The sequence below is a fragment of the Aptenodytes patagonicus genome, chromosome 9 (genome assembly GCF_965638725.1).
Source record: "Aptenodytes patagonicus chromosome 9, bAptPat1.pri.cur, whole genome shotgun sequence".
NCBI classification, from domain to species: domain Eukaryota; kingdom Metazoa; phylum Chordata; class Aves; order Sphenisciformes; family Spheniscidae; genus Aptenodytes; species Aptenodytes patagonicus.
In genome coordinates, this window is record NC_134957.1 from 2,108,063 (window position 1) to 2,121,245 (window position 13,183).

General features: G+C 46.3%; 1 protein-coding gene across 1 annotated transcript in view; it reads right to left on the bottom strand.

Annotated features, from left to right (window-relative positions):
* Window positions 1-13,183, bottom strand: part of HS6ST2 (heparan sulfate 6-O-sulfotransferase 2) — a 135,433-nt gene that overhangs the window by 34,247 nt on the left and 88,003 nt on the right. The window lies entirely within an intron of this gene.

Genomic DNA, 13,183 nt, shown 5'->3' on the forward strand with positions numbered 1-13,183 from the left:
GTTAAGAATATCCCCGGTGCCAAGTTAAACCCAGGAGTTACCAGTTTTCCTGCAAATCACTGAATCCACCTCCTTTTTCCCTACACTCTCCAAGATGCACTTGCTGTGTTTCAGCCTGCATTTGGCCATGCGAGTACCTTAGCTCAGGAGATTGCATCTATTCAGCCAGGCAGATCTGCACTGCACAAACCTGGGCAGAGGGTCGGGTCACACTTTTTGGATGCACAAAAGCCCCCAGCGTGTTAGTATGAGCAGCGTACGATGTGCGTGATCCCAGCGAGCGTCAGAGAGGAGAAAGAACTGTGATGAGAAACAGGACGAACATTTTGACATCCTGAGATGCATTTTTCCTGACAGTTCACTGGGCAAAGGACAGTCAAAGGAATGTGTTGTCTAATGAATCAATACTTTTTGGAGAGAATTTCATTAGCTGTGACACCTCTTCCTGATACAGGGGTAACTGGAAGTCATTCAAATCACCGGACTCTGTGATAGTATCTGCATACTGATGGAGTACTAATTGTATTTGGGACATCAAAAGGTCATAAATCAAACTGGCGTCTCCCTGAGAATATGACGACTCTATTCATACATGAAGGATTTTAAAATTTAAACTCATGATCAAACAGGGAACTACTTTTATTAACATTTCTTCTCCACTGTGTTTCAATCCCTCAGTCAAGTGGCTGAATTGTCCAAATGGGCTTAAAACTATAGCTAATCAATATCGAATGTGTTATTAAGCAGCACGCGGCCAGAAAACTGCCTGCTGGTTTGTGTCAGCCCATTCTTCTTCCAAAGACCAAACAACAGGAGCACTCCCTTTATTCCAAGCAGATGTCTGCAAAAACTCAGCACCAAACCTCAGCTGATTTTACACCTCTGCCTGCCTTAACATTTCTCTCCTGGTAGCAACTAAAAGCCTTGCTATACACCACGCAGGCCAAAAGAGCTTGTGGTGCTGACAGGAGGGAGCTGCTGGTGGCTACCTTCCCATCAGAAGGCATCACAGGTACTGTAAGGTATTGCTCCAGAACCAACATGTGCCAGCATTTACTAACTCAATGTAAAATTTACTTTTACTTTGCCCAGATGACAACTAGAACTAGTAGATGCAAAGGAAAATAAAGGGGAAACACCCGAATGCTGAACGGATCACAACATGCAGACTCGTGTGCTGCTCCGCAGCACAAAATCATGGGAGAAATTAACATCATCATAAAAAAAATTAGCCAAGTTAGTGTCAAAAACCATGAATTTGGCAGTAATATATATTCATGGTGGAGCCAACCTTAGCTCCAGGTGCAAAAAATGTACTGCCACTTCAGAGGGCTCCAGGGAGCAGGGTGCATAATCCCGTACCCTTATTGTTCAGTTGCTTTTTGCAGTCAGTCCATGACTTAGGGCTCCACTCACCGACCAGGGGCCACTAACAGAAGTGAGCTTTAAGCAAAGCCAGCCCATCGCAGCAAGCTGCCACGATTCTGAGGAGGAGCACCACCTCACCATGCAGGGTGCTCGTATGCCCTTGCGCATACGGCACTGAATGACGCCCATGGGCAGGCGTACCACTAACCAGGACACTGATGGATTGCCTGAGGAGGAGGAGGAGGAACTTCCGCCCTTTGACATTTTTAAGACATTTCGTAGCACACCAAGGATGGCAAAGGCACAGGAGAGCCTGCCTTGGACAGGAGAAGACAGGAAGAATCTCAGGTCTCTAGTGAGGCAGATGCAGCTTTAAAATAAAGCAAAAACTGGGCATAAGGCAGACTTTTTAGTTTGCACATTTCTTTGCTCACATGCCTTGGAAAGACCCTCCTGCTGAAAAACACATCCTAATAATTGGCTTTTCCACAGCACCGGCTCTGCAGTTGCCTGCCTCCCCTGCAGGGTGTCTGCACTGTCAGCAAGCGACACTTATCCAGGAATATTCGTAACAGCGATCAGAGCAAGATATACAAGCCTATTGCGCTCTGCATGCTCGGCTGCCCAATTCGGGCTGAATCAGCTGTCATACACTGTCTGTATCACAGATGAGTGCCTTCCCTCATCTCTTACAGCAATCTCTTCTTCACTATGCCAAGCAGCAAATATGGCCCTAAATACAGCCCCATAAAGGTCCCCTGATCCTCGTCTTGGCTCACAAATCCAAAGGAAAATTCCCACACTCTAATGACAGCTTGTGCAATTCACCCTCCTGCAGTTAGCTAAGCGGGAGTGAATTAACTCTTCTGGGGTTACACAGAGCAGGGCTTTGCAAGCACAGCATGTCAAAGCCAGCTCAACCGTCGCCCTGCTTAAGAGCAGAGCATGAGAGCATCCCCAGAGACCACTGTGCAGAGTAGGAGCTTTCAGGAGCTTCCATTAGGAGCTTCTGCTCCGGACCAGAAGGCAGGATCCCTCCCTCCTACCCTAGCACATCCCTGTTAGCAGCTCAAGTGCAGGGTATTCTTCTAGGCTTATTCCTGGAAGACGAGGGGGAAGGAGAAAGGAATTAGCCTTTAGACAACCACATTCCTCCCCTTTTTTCTGCAAGGGAAGACTTGCTCATGTAGGCTTTAAATTCCAAATAATTTTTAGACATCTGAAATATCAAGGAGATGATTACTCCTGAGTCGGTCTCAGGTCAGCAGGAGGGAGTTCATGTTTAACAGAAGTGCTGCAAAAGTGAACTTGCACACAGAGACTGTGACACCTGCGAAGACCAGCAATCACGAGAGGGAAGATGTCTGCGTTTCTTCAGCTCAGCCTCATTTTGAAGCAAGAGGAGGACACAGAGCAACAGCTACTGTCTCTGCTCGCAGAGCCTGTGAGGGCCACGAAGCTGGGAAGAGGAGCTGTGTCCGGAAAGGTGAATGCCCAGAGCTGCTGAGCCTAGCGAGTCCCTGGGCCTTTGAAAGCTCTTTATTTGCACACTTAGGGCATGGTGCAGCTGTGACACGAGCAATAAAATGCATGGAAAGCCAACACTCCTGCCTCCATCCACAGAGGCACCTCGTCATCCATTAGGGACCTCCCCCCATGGTGCAGGTGACAGTGCGCATGGGGACACGCCATCAGATACGCCACAGCTGACAAGCTGTTTTCACTTCCCCAGGTGTTGTGGTTAAACCCCAGCCGGCAACTCAGCTCCACCCAGCCACTCGCTCACTCCCCCCACAGTGGGATGGGGGAGAGAATCGGAAGGGTAAAAGTGAGAAAACTCATGTGTTGAGATAAAGACAGTTTAATAAGTAAAACAAAAGCCGCGCACACAAGCAAAGCAAAACAAGGAATTCATTCACTGCTTCCCATCGGCAGGCAGGTGTTCAGCCATCTCCAGGAAAGCAGGGCTCCATCACACGTAACGGTTACTTGGGAAGACAAACGCCATCACTCCGAACGTCCCCCCCTTCCTTCTTCCCCCAGCTTTATATGCTAAGCCTGACGTCATATAGTGTGGGATATCCCTTTGGGCAGTTGGGGTCAGCTGTCCCGGCTGTGTCCCCTCCCAACTTCTTGTGCACCCCCAGCCTACTCACTGGTGGGGTGAGGTGAGGAGCAGAAAAGGCCTTGACTCTGTGTAAGCACTGCTCAGCAGTAACTAAAACATCAGAATGTTATCAATATTATTCTCATCGTAAATCCAAAACACAGCACTATACCAGTTACTAGAAAGAAAATTAAGTCTATTCCAGCCAAAATCAGGACACCAAGATACATATTCTGACCCATATATATATTCTGATCTACATATCTTGTATAGATTATATTAAAGGCTCTGAGAAACATTTTCTGTCAGCTGCTTTATTCCAAATTCCAGGTAATTTGTCTTCCCCCTCTTTGTATTTTTAATTAAATCAAACTCACACAATCTAAATGGCAATGTAATGAACATTTTTACAAATGGCTGCTTCTTGATGTCGATCTATGCAACGACAAACCCCCTACAAGAATATTGTTTGGGTATTCCCAGGCTATTCCTCTGCATTTGTAACAGCCAGGGTAGTCAGTGGAGCATGAAATTATTATTTTAATAGGTTCTAAATGTGCAGGTGTTAATTTGAAACCCATGCTCAGATACAGGGTGGAGAAGCTGCAGGTGCATTTATTTAAATGGCTCATTTCCAACTTCTCCCTCTGTTTTGGGAACTTCATCCTGCTGAATAGGGTGGGCATGGCCTCTGTGCTGGAGGACTCCTCCATACGCCTCTCATACGTGCTAGGCAGCTTTGCTACTGCACATAAGCAAAAGTCAGGGTGGGCTTCGACACCCACATCTTCCTGACAGGATACAGCTGTTATCACACAGGATACACAGCACAAGGTGCATCGCTTCCAGTGTGGTCACTCGGATTCTGCGTCTTGCATTTACTACTTGAAACACTGCCTACTTTTATTCCACTGCCTTATTCCTTCCATTACCCCCCAAGTCCTATAAGATCAAAGCATCATCCAACATCGATGAGCTACAAGACTCTAAGCTCACATGATGCCTTCGGCATCTGTAGACTGATAAGGTTAAAGAATAAATGGTTGGAGTTTTTTTTCAGGCAATCCGCAAAGTGCCCTGCTGAGATGAGACACTGGCTTATGAGGCTCATTACGATCATACTGCAGCAGTGACCTTCAGCACACAGCAAAGGAAAGCAGGATTTAGCGTTCATGTCAACAGCATAATGAAACAACTCAGGGGAAGGCCAGCCTCAGCCACAACTCTCATCCCGCTAAAGTACTTGCAAATCCGTGGCAGCGAGAGGGAGTTTGCAAACAAAAAGAAAAGGAAACCTTCAGCCTTTTCATCCCAGGCTCCCTTGTTATGGAAGAAGTCATAAATAAGTCAGCAAAACATTTTGCTGGATAAAAAGCCATTAGAGGAAGCAATTCTCAGCTTTTCATCTGGAGTTTTCCTGGCAGCGGCCATCCGGATGAGATTGACCTCCCTGGGGGCGGGCAGCACGTGCCGGCCGGGCTCATCGGAAACCCAGCCCTGGCCAGCGCCTGCGGCTTAACACACCGAGGTGAGCTGCCGTGAACAGGGCTGGCTTCACAAAACCGGCTTCAATCTCCGTTTGCAAAGAGGAGGACTTCTGTTCGGATCTCTCCACCAACATCACCAGCTCCCAGAAAATCCCTTCACACACTGGTTTCTTTTAGAGGTCAACTGAGATACAACACCCTCCACAACCTCTCGCCACATCCTGAAAGCAACGTGATGAAACTGTTGCACACAGTCGAAGTCAGCAAGAAGAGGACAAGCTACTATGTTCTTTCCATACCTCTTGGGTTTTTTTCTTGCCCTACCCTTTCTTTTTGCCAGGTCTATCTACTCTTTTGGGTTTAGACCTTGGGTACCTGCGTGATTTCTGACAGCACAGTCTCAGAGTACCCCACGTCTCATTTATACTGTCCCCAAGACTTTGTGCAGTAAAGAAATTTCACTGCCCCTGGATTCAGGTAGCACATGGACAGATTGCCTCTTGGATGGCAACCGGAGCAGAAATGGCAGGTCTGCCCAGGCTGGCCCCCTCCGCGACCCCTTTGGATGCTCCGGGCTCATCCTCCTTTGGGAAATCTATAGTCCCATTTTATCTCCACTTTCTTCCTTCAGCAACAGGGAAAAAAGCTTGCATCCAGCACTGTGCACCAAGCAAAACTGTCTGAAAATGCAGCAGGCCTTTTAGTTCCCTCTCATTAAACCAAACACATCTGCAATCCCCAGGAACACGCCGACAAGCCATCCGCAACCACGCTCCCCGGCAGACGAGGGAGAGACCACAGCTTCAGACCTGCTCTACAGCTCAGCAACCCTCCACTCCTGAGCCCTGATGACTTTTCATCCTGCTAGTGAGTAAACACTGTGTGACAAGCCAAAAAGGTATTTGAAAGCCCTTCCCAGCCCCCCAGCGCCACGTGTGTGCGGCTGGCTCTGCCATAGCGGCTGAAGTGTCAGACAATAATTTGTTTTCCATATGATTTAGCCAGCTTGCAATTACAGATTTGATTGACTTACTGGAAATCCCAGAAGACGACCTGCACCAGACGGAGAGTCACCCTCTTAGACTTCAAATTAGTACCCAAATTAATCAATCCTTACATAGTGATTTCACTAATTTGATGAATTACCATCAACACTGCATTGTTGATTTACCCTGGCTTTGATACTTACTTGATAAGCGTATTGCTTTGTTGCTATTTTAACCCTGTCAACAGCATTGAGGGGACACCTCTTTCTCAGAAATGCGTTAGAGCATTTTGAAAAGACAGTGATGCACTGTTTGTATTGATAAACTGCACATGAGCTGGGAAGGAGCAGAAGAATGAGGGCTTGAGAGAGGGATGTGGACTTGCGTCTCCTCATGCACCCCCCCATCGGGGTGCACGTTGTCTGCTCTGCACCCCTTGAGCAGAACAGGGCCAGAGCTTTGGGTGAAGGGAATGATGTTCCCGTCACCCTTCAGTTCCTCCAGCTGCCAGGTCTGCTGGATGGGGCAGAATGAGGACAGCCTAGGAACCATCTACTGAGAAATGACGGTATTTTCTTCAGTCACTTACTCAGGTAGGTCCACTAATGAGTGGATCATTCAGAGCTGAGAAGCAGAACAAGAAGAGACAGAAGATGACAGCTTTTGCTCTCCTGTCAGTTTATGAATAAAAATAAGATGCGAGAAGATGGAAATTGCTTGCTCATCTTGAAGGATGGGATGACCAGGTATCACCAGGTTTGACTGTAACTGTGGGTAATATTTCCTTTCGCAGTCAATGTTGAATGCAAGAAAAATGTTTCAACAAACTTGCTATTTTTCCTAAATATCCTCCACCTTTGAATTAGTCAATTAACACCAAATTCTAAAAAGTGACTTCCTAGAATGCCTCTTTCAACCCAGCTACCACTCAAGGAAAATTGTGAATCAAAAATAAAACCTAGCAATTAGCTGCAAAGGTAATGTGAGGGGACCCAGGTTAGCAAAAGGTACCAAACAATCAGACCAAACTTCCCTTCAGGGAGACAACCAGCACATGCAAACGGAACAAAAAAAATGAAACATTGACTATTTAAACCCTAGGTGCTGCTTGGCAATGCAAATCACAATTACAATCAGGAATTTAACGACCACTTTCGATTTAAGACCAGTTCATTGGGGTGGATGATTAATACTTGCTTACTTGTGGGATGGCTGTATTGGGGGAAATCAAGCTGCAGCCCGTTCCCTTTGCTGCAGCTCTGAGGGATGCGCTCCATGTCCTGGGGGGACCATGGGGAGCAGGAGGCCCCATAGCACACCAAGGCCAGGTCCCTATGCCAGGTTTAGCAGTCAGGAAAGATCTTTAAGCATCTGCCAAAGTAATAGCAGCAAAGCTGCAACTGAACAATGACCCAAGCAGTGCTTTTTAATTATACAGATGAGACAGTCCAAGTTTTAAGTAGTGTTAAACACCTACCTTGGCTGTTTCTGCTTTCGCATAATGAGAATCTGCCACTGAAATGGCAAATAGTTTACTGCAAAAAACCCCAAAACCCAGCAACCCAGAACTGCTGTGTCTGAGCGGCTGGTGACAACTGTGCAGCCAACAGGCTTCCCAGAAGAGAGAGAAATGTACAAAATGAAGCCTAATAGGCAAAGGAATATCTTTACCACCTCATCCATGGTCCTTTATAAGTGATTCTTGGAAAAAGCCCCATAGGGCTTTTAACATCTTTATCTCTACATAAACGTGGACTTAAAACCTGCCAGCGTTGTTTCATAAACCTGAGATGCTGGCACATTTGTGAGGATGCCCACGTGCTCACAGGCTTGGCTGTTCCGCTGTTTCTGCCTGGTGAACTTTCCTGGGAAGAGAGAAAAAGCCATCCATGCCAGGAGAGGCTCAGGAGAAACAGCTTCTAAAACTGGGAAAGCTGACGGAGAGGGTCCAATTTTTCTTTACATGAAAATTTTGTTGCACCTCACGTGTTTAAGGAGCCCAACAAACCTAAATCCTCAACTGGTTTGAACTCAGGTCCCTGGAGGCTGCAGGTCCAACACACTGGAAGGGCTGGGATCACGAGGCCTGATCCTGCATCTCACCAATAATTCCCACAGCCACAAAGTCGCACGGGCACCCTGCAGCTCCTTGCAAGGAAAACACTGGTTTGACTCCCATGTTCCCAAGCACCACCACCAAACAGGTCCTCATCTTTGCAGAAGGCTGCAAGTGCTTCCTTAGCAGACATGAAAATCCAGCCAGTGTTCCCTTTCAGTTTGATTAACGTGCTTTAATGCAATCCAATTAACAAAGTATTATGGTTTCTAACATCACAGCTTTCATATCCTTTTCTAACCAGGAAAAATCTATGACATGATACAGCCATTAGAAAGAAGCAGATAGCTTTCACTCAAAAGGCTCCCTGTCGCCTGATCCAAAGCCAGATAGGGTCAGCAGAAGGACATTCGCTGTCTACAGCGGGTCACAGATCAGGCATTAGAGAGTGAAATCTGTAAGTGCCCTTTCACTGAGGAAGTCATATTACTGAAGTCCACGAATTATGGAGGGGGGGGTGGGGGGGGGATGGCGGAAATCCCAGCTAAGAACTGCAGTATTTACATCTGTAAATAAACAACTCTTGCCACAGTGCTGCCTCAGCTATAAAAACCTTTCCTGGGAATTGGAGGTGGGGAAGCGGGGACTGCAAAGGACTTTGTGAGAATTACTATCAGATGGTTTAGCTGAGCATCAACAGGCCAAAGCTGTACAGAAACATTAGACAAGGAGTATTTGAAAGCCAGCACAAAGTCTTTCCAGGATTAAGTCCTTCCACTGTTCTTCCTTTCAAAATAAGTAAAAACAAGGTAAGATGAATTCCTTGTCAAGCCTGTGAAGAACAGACTCCAGCACAGAAATAAACACAAATTGAATTTACTCTGGTGGCTTCAGATCGCTCACATCAAGCCAGAACTAATGCAGTATTGACCCGCTCTTACTCTAGACTACATAACAAAGCAGCAAACAACATTGCAGGCGCTGCGAATTCATTTCATTTAGTATCGTCTGGGCAGCAAAGTTAGCCTGGGATACAGGCTGCATTCAACAGACACCTATGTATCAGCGGGAAGCAGGACGAATACTAAAAGTTGGATGCTTAAGTGCCATCTGAGAGAGACAAACACCTGCGTTACTCACCACAGCCCGCTTGCAGGAGTCCACATGCAGCCTGTTGCCCACCGGACGGGCCACACCGTCGCTCTTACCGATAAAACCCCTAAGACTTGACTAGATGGCAAAAGTGAAAAGGCAGCAATCTGCCTTTTAGAAAACCCACACTGCAGGCACTCAGTATGCATTTTGAAGCCACACAAAGCTGCCAAAGTGTGAGTAGCGCAGCCACCAAAAGGAAACCCCGTCCCGTGCAGAGCCAGGTTTTGCAGTGCTGGTAAGAGACCCCCGCAGTGCATTGCCTGCAGATGCTGTTGAGTTTTCATCCATCTCTGCAGCCCTCAATGGGAACCAGCGGCAGCCGCAAGAGCTGTGCTGGGAACCCTTCCTCTCTTACGCTCCGAGAAGACTGGGGGATTCAGGTCTGATGTTTCATTTATTGATTTTAATACAAGACAAGGAACACGCAGCGAAAGATCTGTGAGAACAGAGCATTAAGTGGTGTCAAGATGGCACCGTAAGGAAGTTTCGAACAATCTCCCATCCTCCCTGCCCTTGTACTGAAGGTGACACTACACAGATCATGCAAACAATCTCAGATCTCCCCCCTGCCTCCTTGTAAAGCACCATAAAATATTCCTCATATTCCACATCTCCTTTAATGCAAGCATGCAGCTGTTAATGTAAATGCCACACAAACTTCAGTCACCCCTTGATACCAGATGGAGCTAAGCGGACATGCACCTTTCTCTGCTCTTCCATCGGACCAGGGCGTTAGCCTCTCCTCTCTGCAATTAATTATCAGCCACATAACAGAACGGAAACCAGTGTGAAAAGCATAACACACCAATAAACAGAGCTATTGCGAGATCTATAACGTGTCCATGTCATTGTGTGCATTAGCTTGATGCTTATAAATTAATTTCTGCCAGCCATAATTCCATCAGGCAGTCCCTGAGACTGCGGGTTGCCCTCACTCATTAATGCAATCTTGGGAACCATCAAAGAGTCACTCCCACAACTTATTCACAACAGCAGTCGCTTTCAACGGGAGTTGCACAATACATCAAAGGGAAAAATAAATCGAGCCTGCTTGTGCAAATAAGGGAGAAGTAAGACCAAGGGTGTGTGTTACTAAGAAGTTTCCATCAGAACACTTTTGAAGGAAAGTTCAATAGTTTTGACAAAACTATTTATCATTAAGGGTTCCTTTTCCTCAGGGAGCTTCTGCAGGTTGGGAAGGTAAACACTGTAGACAAAACGATCAAAAAGCTTCCAGCCAAGAAGAGAAGCTATGCTGCCCCATCTCACCAGGCAGTCCTAGAGCTGCCTTTTCCCTGCATTTTCCTCTTTCTGGACAAATCTCCCCAGTTTGGGCTGCACCTCTCACAATGCACTGCAGCAGCTGAGCAAGAGGGGCCATGCAGCACATGCTGGGAAAGCTCTTCTGGACCCTGCACGCTGTCGGGACACAATGGGCACACAGTGCAGGACTAAATGTGCTCCTGCTGCAATGCAATGAGAATGCGAAGCCTCTCTGCAATTCCTCGTTTTTATTTTCTCCTTGATAAAAACTAGATTTCCAGCAGGAAACCCACAATCATTTCTTACCTGCCCTAGCTATTGCTATCCTGGGATGCTAGAAGTGCTTATTTCTTCCCTTTGCTGAGTTGAAAACTCATGGTTGAAAACAGGGAACACTCCAATAAGCAAATTTCATTTTGTCCTTATTCAATCTGCAACCCCTGTCTCCCCTCCAGAATGCGCATCTGTTTGGGGACCCAACCTTTTAGGAGAAAATGGCTCCACTAAAGGAGAGAAAAATAAAAAAGGACTAAAAAAATTCAGCCCTGTACAGAAGTCCTGAGGATATCTTCCCCCTTCCCGCCAATGATTTATGCCCAACTCCTCTCCTCCTTGCATGAGCATGTATTACTCATATTACCTGATGGCTGGGGAAGGGTTGGAGGGAGAGATGAGTGCAAGGGAAACTGGGAAACATCAGCAACAAGTATCTCCAAGACCTCTCTTCCCCTTCACCAGCAGTTTGACTTCTAAGTTCCCACTGAACAGAGGAACACTGATTATGCCCCAAAATACCTGTTTCAACCCATGCAGACAGAGCAAGACCTTGTGTCAGGGGAAATGGTGGTGCGAGTGCTCCAGAAGAGCATCCTCGCAGCCAGGCAGAAAACCTGCCTGATGAATTAACTAAACGCCTTGCTGAGTTGGTTGCTGATCAGCATTGCAAATAAGCGCTGCCTTGCACAGCCCAGGCTCCGGGAACGGATGACGGACCCACTCACGCAGCTTTACACTTCACGCCTCTAAGCAAGCATTATTTATAGCCTCACACTCAACCTGTAATAAATGCGAATCCGATTAAAAACCCGTTAATAGTTCATATTTATTAGCAGTGCATGGAAGATACTCATAAAAGTAAGTAAATTATGTTGGTGCAAGCCTGCACATTCACTTCTTTAAATGAGGTTTTGGGTTCTTTGCATATTAAATCATGTGGCTCTTGGCTTACACAATATCATCTTGTTTCAAGCAAGTTCTCTAAAGATACTGTTCTGCACTTTTAGCTAGCATGCTTTAGGGCCACCGTTTAAGAGCACTCTCAACCCCATACCTAGGGCCCCATGATTTCAGTGGCATCTGCTTCAGAGCTCTCCTACTACCAGTGCTTCTTTTGGTCTAGATGTTGTAAATGTTGGCCACCACATATGACACATTCCACAAGCAAATTACTTTTCTCCAGTATTATTTATGCAGAAAAAGCTACAGCCTGGTACAGGAAAAGACCTTTAGAGGATCTTATGTTTCAGGATTGTCACCAAAAACTTAAAAGGACCTGCTCACCCAACCACTTTTCAGTAGCTGTATGCCGCTCACACCTTTCTACTAGCTCATCACTGCATGGACTCAACCACAGGCTCTGCAGACCTTGCTTCTCACCTGAGCACAAACGGATGCCTGCCCACCCAGGGAGAGCCATGCTCTCTCCTAAACACCAAAGAGAAGAGAGCCACGCAGCCCTACAGCACAGGGCTGTGCAGAAAAGGTACATGGTGAAACATCCACTGTCTGCTACCCCATTTCAGGCTTTGAAAAAACAGAATTAGTGTTTTTGTCATGATTCGTGAGCTTCCTGAAGAGCTGTGTACTTTTAAAAAAACAAAACAAAAACAGTACTCACCTAAGAACTACACTTAAATGGCTTTCAAAAGAAATGCTGCTCATGGTGGTGGGTTTCCCAGCACCCATGATTTTCACACTACACAGGCACAAATAAAGCAGTTATTTCGTATGGGGCCAGTCTGGTCCTTCACACAGGCAAGACCAACTTTGCACCCAATTTTCCAAAATCAGCACCACATATGCAAAGTCCCTCTTCCAAGGGTATATTTTATCTTCTGGAGCATAGGAGCAGATGAACAGGTAAAGCCAGAAAACAAAGGCAAGTCTGATCTCTTGGCACTCGCTAGGCAGGAATGCTCTGGCACTGAGCAGGTACCCGAGGTATCGCCGGTACCTTGGCTGAGCCCTCGCTTCATATGACAACAGCAGATACAAGGATCCATTGTTTGGAGACTGAAACGCAGCCCTGACTACATACATTTACATACATTGAATTGCTTAGACAGAAGCTTGGGAAAAGACAAGACTATCGCAAACGCTACGTTGCAAACACAACAAATATAATCTGGTTACAACCGACTGCAGACCTTATGATACCACTGGCTATGGGGAAAAAGAGAGAGAGGCACTCTGAGAATTAATGTTCTTCCAGTCTATAGAGAAACAAATGAGTTTCTGGTGCTGAACAATTAGTACTCCTGTTAATTATGTGTGCGGGTTAGAAATAACACCAAGCATTTGGGACTGCTTCCATTTCGATTGTTTTCCTTCTGCACTGGATAACAAAAATATATTCAGACAGCTAAATAAATCCTTCATAACACTGATGGGACATCTTGTTCACAGCAAGCAGTTATGCAAATTGCTAATTATGAGGCAGAGATAATCATAATCTAGCACATTTATGCAAACGCATGTACAA